Below are 7354 nucleotides of genomic sequence, written 5' to 3'. Positions count from 1 at the left end.
CAATTTTGTACATTTTGTGAGCAATTTTCATCAAACATGTAATATATAGAGACACTATTGTTTGGTTTTTGAATTTCAAAAAACATAAAGATTTCCCTAAAAAAGAATAGAAAAGGTTATTTTTTTTCTGACAAAAAGAAAAATGAGGAAAGAAAAATTAAAAGGCAACCATCCAAACCCCCTGCCTTTTCTTTTTTTATTTCTTTCGTCTTTTTTATTTTTATTATTATCAAATGAACATAAAAAAATATTTGTAAAAAATAATTACCAACGTTTTGGCACACCTACAGCACCCTTATGAAGGAAAGAAAATTTGAATAGGCAGGAACAGCAACGAAACCACAATGCTGTTCCTGCCTGCTCGAAATTGTATTGCCTTGATAAGGGTACGGTATGAGTGTCGAAACGTTGAAGATTATTTTTTACAAATGGTTTATTTATTGTGATTTGATAATGATAAAAATTAAAAAGAGGAAGGAATGAAAAAAATTGAAGGAAGGGGATTTATTGGTTGCCGTCTCATTTTTCTTTTCCCTTTTTTATTTTTGGCAAACAAAAAAATTAATTGTTTTCTTTTCTTTTTTTGGAAAATAATTATCTTTATGGATTCTTACCAGAGAAGGTATTGGATGTTTGTACAATTTACCCCCCCCCCCACAATTTTGGTCAAATATCCACGTTTTGAGATCCTCTGAATCTGAAAAATAGGTTTTCACGAATGTGTCTGTCATTCTGTATGACTGTCTGTCTATCTGTGCCGAGAACTGAAGGTCAAGTTCGTTATCGAGCCATAATAGATACAAATTCAAAAAGTGAGCGCATTGTGAATATTTTTGAGACTACTTTTTTCAAGATTAAGAAATTCTCTGTACCGTTATTCATAGTATTCAAAAATACAAACAATTTATCCCCATGACTTTTTTTGATGAAACAAAAAATTACCAGAGTTACAGCATTTACAAAATTCCAAAAAACACACAAAAATGAACATTTTAAGCCAAATAAGGCACGATATAAAAAAAATAAAGGGACAAAAATGTTGCTTTTTGCATGCCCTACAAGATTATCATAACAACTTTTTGAATTTTCTTCAAAAATTGAAATTTTTTTGATAAGACGCGTAGTTTTTGTTTTATTTGTATAAAACAAAATTACCAATATAAAAATAAAAATTAAAAAAAAAACAACACAGACTACGAACAAAATTAAGATTCAAAATTTGTTCAACCAAGAAAGATCTACTAATTTTGTATTAATAAATCTTTAAAAAAATTGATAGAATGGTTAGTTTTCGTTTTAATCGTGAAAAATAACATTGAAAATAAAAAAATCCAATTTTTGGATTAATAATGCAAGGTACGAACACGCATAAATGAAACAAAAATGTAAACTAAAAAACATCTATAAATTTGTAATACATTTTAGTTATATTAATATATCAAAAATGAAAAAATGACTTTTTGGATAAACGACAAATTTAAAAATAATATTTTAAGTTTTGACTGATACAATTTTGTCGCTTAAATTATATCTACAAATCTTCTACGAGCCACTTTACGCTAGAATGTGTATTTTTAATTTTAATCATAAACAATATCATTAAAAATAAATAAGGTAGATTTATAATAAAACAACACAAGTTACAATAAAATGTTTAATAGCAAAGTTGTTCTTTATAGGATGCGCAATTTTTTAATTTTAAAAACAAGATAATGAAAATACGTATGTTTCGATACCAATGCATATTGTGAATTTTAATAATATAAGTTTATTGAAATGATAGATTTTTTATAGCAGCTGAGAATAAAAATGAATCCAAAATAAGGAGCAAATATGAAAGTAATCATAAAAAATAAAAATTGTACATTATTTTTCAATGTCTGAATAAGCAGTACCAGCCCGAGGCGTAGAAATAAATACAATTTAGATTTGATATAATAGTATTGAACGTAGTGTAGAAAAGTCCACATTTAAGACAAAACTAAATGCGAAGCATGAGATATGTGATGAGAATGTGTTCGCTAACTCCGAAGGAGCGTTAACAAAAGAGAATTCACAATCACCAAATTATATTCGCCTGTGGACAATTGTGGGAGAAATACAAAGATCGCGCGCGTAGCGCGAGGTAAATGCATTATTGAGCGCGAAGCGCGAAAACCATCAGTCAATTTTTACATAAATCTCATAAATTCTCTGCTGAGAATATAAAAAGGTAAACACTTATATAAAAATTAAAAGAAAAAATTTATTTTTATTGCACAAACATAAGAAAGAGGAAAGAAAAATGAGAAGGCAAACAATCAAATCTCCTTCCTTCCCTTTTTTAATTCTTTCATCTTTTTTATTTTTATTATTTTCTAATTAAAATAAAAAATACATTCTTGGGTGTCAGGGAAAGAGCATCGTGGTTTCGTTGCTGTTCTTGCCCACTCGAAAAAATGTTTTTGGCTTGATAAGGCTGCTGTAGGAGTACCAAAGCGTTGGTGATTATTTTTTACACATATTTTTTTATTATCATTTGATAATAATAAAAATGAAAAAGAAGAAACAAAAAAGAGAATGAAGGGTATTTGTTTGGTTATGAAAGATCTAAACGAACTTTTCGGATCAAGACTCCAGTTTTTTTTTCCTCTTTTTCCGACCGTCGATTTCATTTTGAAATTTAAAAAAAGTTTCCTGATCCCCTTATTTCGGTCTTACGGTCCAATTTAAAACAAACAAAAAACGATTGCAGTTGTTAATTTTTTTTAAATAAAAATATTTGGTTGGCTGTCTTCTTATTTTTCGTACCTCTTTTTTATGTTTGTCCAAAAAAAAAATTTTTTTCTTTTCATTTTTAGGAACATTTATATATTTTTTTAAATTAAAATAGGAACATCTTATGGTGGTTATCCAAATGCGGTCGATGGATTTTTGCTTTTCTTTTCAGTAATTCTGCACATTAATTTATAAGCTTAGGTGAGAGAAGCTGATAAATACCACACCTTCCAGACTAAAAAATTCAAATTTATTTAAAAAAGAATCGATTACGTTTCTGCAACAGAGTGATATTTTCATTCCTACAATTTTTCGCATTGGTTAGATTTCCATGGAATTTTCAGCAACGAAACAACAGCAATATTCAGATTTTATATTGTTTTTAATGTCGACTACAGAATCTAGATTATATGAGGTAGAGGGATAAAACGATGTGAATGGAAACAAGATAGGAAAAAAAACAGAAGCGTGGAAGAGAGACAGAGGATTGGTCACAGTCATATCAAGGTTTAATGAGATTCTCTCTGCCAGGATGCATTTCTCGAAATGGGATGCTACAGAAATGTTGGAAAGAACATCCCAATATCGTGTGCAACCGTGTACTCGTGAATTCTAGGTAACAGCTGCCTTTGTGTATTCAATTTGTCGTAATGTCTACAATGTCTGGAATTTTCGGTATAATATCGACTTTGTGAACGCTGTTCTTTTGTCAAGACAAGGCAAAAGTTTTATACGAATACAGTTTTAATTCCCATTTTTATAAATTTTACAGCTTTCTACTCATTCATTGTTTGGGAATGAAGCATCTTTCAAATTTGATTGGATTTTCATCTTCCCTTATTTCAACCATTTTAAAACTATTTATTATAACATTTTTTAAATTGATTTGTAAAGTTTTAGGGGGTAGCTAGAAAATCCTAATTTCGAAATGCAATGTTTTGCAACAGAACACATGCATTTTTAAAGAAATGATTGACTTCTCAAATCAAAAAGAAATTTTAACCAAACATGGAATGACTAAATTTTCAGTTTAAACTGTTAATTTCAAAAAAAAAACTTCGCAGCGAAAGACATGAATTCTTTCACAAAATATTGAACTGTCAAAAAAACGTGCAATTACAGTTGATATTTCGACCCATATGTATTTTATTTTTTCAGCAAGAGCAGTTTAATTCAACCAAAAAGTACGAGTTTTCAACAAAATAATTTTATTCTCAACCAAAATTAAATAATTTTGAAACAAATAAGAGGAGTTTTCAACCAAGAAAAATTTTTCAGTCCATCAAAACCAAGTTTTATTAAAAATTTTAAAATTTTAAGCCAAAATAAAATTTTTTTCTATAGAATGGTTGAGTTTTAAACCCAAAAAAAAATATTTTTTTCAAATTTATTATTAACTAAATTTTTAGCCAAAAAAGATTTTTTAGTGAATAAAGAATAAAGTTACTTTTTAACTAATATATTGAATTTTTGAGCGAAAAACCTAATTTAAAAAAAAACTAAAATTATCAACCAAAAAATATGAATTTTTGAACAAAAATAGTGCAGTTTTATACCCAAAAAGACGAATTTTGATCAGATGAATAAATTTGGGAATAAAAAAATTAATTTTTAAGCAAAAATTAAACAGCTACATTTTTAAAAATAAATTAGCCTGATGAGGTTGGCGAACCCATGCCAACGAAACGTTGCACATCTTGACAAATAAATTGTGAGTTTTTGACTCATTTGCCTTCTCCAATCGGAAAAAATGTTTACTAGAAAAATGAATCCTCCAAAAAAAGTGTAATAGTTGATATTTTCAGCAAAACAATATTTTAATTTTCAATAAAAAACAGTTCAATTTAACGAAAAAATTTTAAAGTTTTAAGCCAAAATAAAAAAAAAATGTTCTGTAGAACGGTTGAGTTTTAAACCTGTAAATATTATTTTTTTAAATTAAGTTTCATCTAAATAGTAAAATTTTAAGCCAAGAAAACTAATTTTCTACAAATTTTAAACGATAAAATATAAATTTTTAACAAAATAATTCAAGTTTCAATAAAATAATAAGGAATTTTAAACAAATTAAATGAATTTTCAACTGAAAAAGATAAATTTTTAATTAAATATGGAACATTTACATTTAAGTTAGATATATCTTTAACTGAAAAAATAAATTCTTTGATTAATTTTCAGCCCACAAAGACAAAGAAAATAATTTCAACTAAAGAAGAAAGATTTTAAAGTAAAAATGGAATAGCTATACTTTCAGTAAAAAAAAAAATTAATTTTTAACCAAAATAAAAACAAGCAAATTTTTAACGCAATAATTAATTTTTTAACAAGATTTTGTTTTCACGAAAAATGGAACAGTTAAACGTCTAGTGTCAAAAATTAACTCAGAACAAACAAAATTTAATAGAGGCGTAAATTTTCACGCCAATGGTTTAATTTTCAACTAAAAAAAGATCCGTTTAAAAGAAATGCGATAGTTCAGTTTAAAAAATGATGTTTTACTAAAAATGGTTAAATTAATTAAATTAATTAAATTAATTAAATTAATTAAATTAATTAAATTAATTAAATTAATTAAATGGTTAAATTTAAAAGAAGAAGTTAAAGTAATCATAATAAGCATACATGAGTTTAAGATTTTACTTTTAACAAAGAAATCAGATTTTTTTAAAGATTTAAAATTTTACGTGAAAAATGGACATTTTTCAAATAAAAAATTAATATGATTTTAACAAAATTTTAACGAGTTTGGATTAAGTTCGCAATCTTTATTATAAATTTTTATTTTTAATAAAAAAGTTATATTTCAATGAAGATTTACAACTTATTACCAACTTTAGGTTATTTTGGCGTCTTACATTCAAAGTTTTTATTCTTAAACAAAAAATTCTTCAGATTTAAATCTAATAGTTTATGTTTTAATTTAAAAAATGTAAAAACTAATATAATTTTGAATTTCATTATTAGTTTTTGTCGGATATTGAAATTTCGATTAAAAAATAATTTAATTTTAAAGAAGATTCACGGTTCAAACAAATTTCAGGTTGCGTTGTAATTTTAAATCGAAAATGTGCATCTTAAAACAAAAAACGAATACAAACTTAGAATCTTTGAACAATTTTGGGTTATGTTAATTTATTCAGAAATTGTCAATAGCGTACATTATAAGAAAAAGTTTCTTAATATATTTTATTTTGAATCGTTTTCTTCAAATTAATTGGCAAGTTTTAATTTAAAAAAAAAACACTAAAAAATTGCATTATAAAAGAATTAAAAATATTCCTTCAGGCAATTTTTTGTAGATTAAAGACAAAAAAGATAGAAAGTACAAAGTCCAAGAATAATTCTTGCAAAATTTTAAACAAGAATCTTCTCAAACATTTGAAATATCATAAATCAGAAAATCCTAAATTTAAATTTAATATTTAAATTAAAAAATTACGTAAGCCAAAGGAGAAGAATCCCTCGCCTAGCGCGCACGTTTGTTTTCAAGCTTGTATAAAATTTTAATATTTTCTAATTTCGCAACAGTTTGGCAAACAGGGAAAGACTTGTTAAATTTGCATTTGGAATCCTCACCTCTGCTCTCGTATAATTACAGTTGAATTGATAAGGACCATTCCTTCTCGGCATGTTAAGCACAACTGAATGGGTTAATTGAGTAATTAAAGGCATTCGTGTACCAGGTACAGTCTGCAAATACATTTCACAAGGAACACTTGTAGTTTTCTCTTGGAGAGGAGTAATTTCTAATGTAAACGAGATAAAATTTAAATCCAAGTACGTAGCTTCAAGCATTAATTTTCGGTAGGTTGATCTCTGCATCTCAAAGGGAAAGCAATCAAAACTTTCCACCGGAAAAAGTTTTTCAATTTGCAGAAAAATAACAGAAGACGAGGTAGATTTTACTGTAGTTTTGGGTGGCAATATCGCCTAAAGCTAACGATGATGATACTTCAGTTTCTGGTTCGAACCCAGGCAGAGGCATTTTTTTCTCGTTTCCTACACGCGAAAAAACAAAGAAAATATACTTTTTAAATAGAAATAGCTGGAATTTAGAATATGAATTAGTATAAATACCATGGAATTTAAAATAAACAGCCAAAAAGAAATCAAATTTGAAAGCTTGATATAAGTTGAATTCTATATTTTTAACTTTCTCAAGTTTTAATTTTTCCTAACAATTACTATTTAAAGAACAACATTCTAATCTTGTAACATCGTTCATATAGAATCTCTTATGAATGAAAAAGAAAAACAATTTTAAATTAAAATTGAGAAATTAATCATTTATTATTCTCAGAGTTGCCATAGCATAATTTACTGGAAAAAAGTGACAAGGTGACGAAAAGTGACTAAGAATGATTCATGTGCGATAATAATGTGACTTATGTTCTTTTAAGTTAAAAAGAATTAAAAAGAATTCGATAAAATTCATAAAAATTCCAGATGAATTCTCACGAATTCAGAAGATTTCAGAATAAGACTTCAAACGAAATTAAATCTGAAAGGATTCAAATCAATTGGAAATATATTTAAAAATGCCCTGGAAATTGAGAAGAATTCCATGCTAACCATAAAAATTCAAGGCAAAAAAAAT

Source organism: Belonocnema kinseyi, chromosome 10 (genome assembly GCF_010883055.1).
Source record: "Belonocnema kinseyi isolate 2016_QV_RU_SX_M_011 chromosome 10, B_treatae_v1, whole genome shotgun sequence".
Classification (NCBI taxonomy): Eukaryota; Metazoa; Arthropoda; class Insecta; order Hymenoptera; family Cynipidae; genus Belonocnema; species Belonocnema kinseyi.
Note: the sequence above shows the minus strand (reverse complement) of the source record.